Here is a 923-nt window from a genome sequence, read left to right on the forward strand (position 1 = left end):
GGTGAATTAACACTGATTTATTTTTGAATGTTCAATAAACCTTGAATTCCTTGAATAAGACATACTTCTTTATAATTTATTACGCTTAAAAAATATTTAATTTGCTAAAATTTTAAGAATTTTTATGTCTATGTTTATGAAAGATATTGATCTATAATTTTCTTTCCCTGTAATATCTTCCTTTGGTTTGGTATCAAGGTAATGCTATTCTCATAGAATGAGTTGGGAAGTATTCCCTTATCTTCAAGTTTCCAGAAGAGTTTGTGTAGAATTGGTGATATTTCTTCCTTAAATACTGATAGCTTACCAGTAAAACCACCTCGACCTTGAGTTTTATTTTTTGTTTTTTTATTTTTAAAAGATGACCGGTAAGGGGATCTTAATCCTTGACTTGGTGTTGTCAGCACCACGCTCACCCAGTGAGCTAACAGGCCATCCCTATATGGGATCTGAACCCGTGGCCTTGGTCTTATCAGCACCTCACTCTCCTGAATGAGCCACAGGCCGGCCCGACATTGATTTTTCTTTGTGAGATCATTACTCACAAATTCTTTAATAGATATAGAAATATTTAGGTTATTTATTTCTCCTTGGGTAAGCTTTACTAGTTTGTGTCTGTCATGAAATTTGTCTATTTTATCTAACTTGTTGAATTTATTGGTAAAAAGTTGTTCACAATGTATTCTATTTTCCTTTCGAAATCTGTAGTATCTATGGTGATGTCTACTCTCTCATTCCTGACATTGGTGATATGTGTTTTTTGTCTTTTTTCCCTGATCAGTCTGGCTAGAAATTTTTTTATTTTATTGATTTTCTCAAAGAACCAGCTTTTGGTTTCATTGATTTTTTTCGATGGCTTTTCATTTTAAAGGGTTGTAACAACAACAAAGAAGAATATGCTGGGGGCCGGCCCGTGGCTCACT

This window comes from Galeopterus variegatus, unplaced genomic scaffold (assembly GCF_000696425.1).
Source record: "Galeopterus variegatus unplaced genomic scaffold, G_variegatus-3.0.2 Scaffold356, whole genome shotgun sequence".
In the NCBI taxonomy this organism is placed as follows: Eukaryota; Metazoa; Chordata; class Mammalia; order Dermoptera; family Cynocephalidae; genus Galeopterus; species Galeopterus variegatus.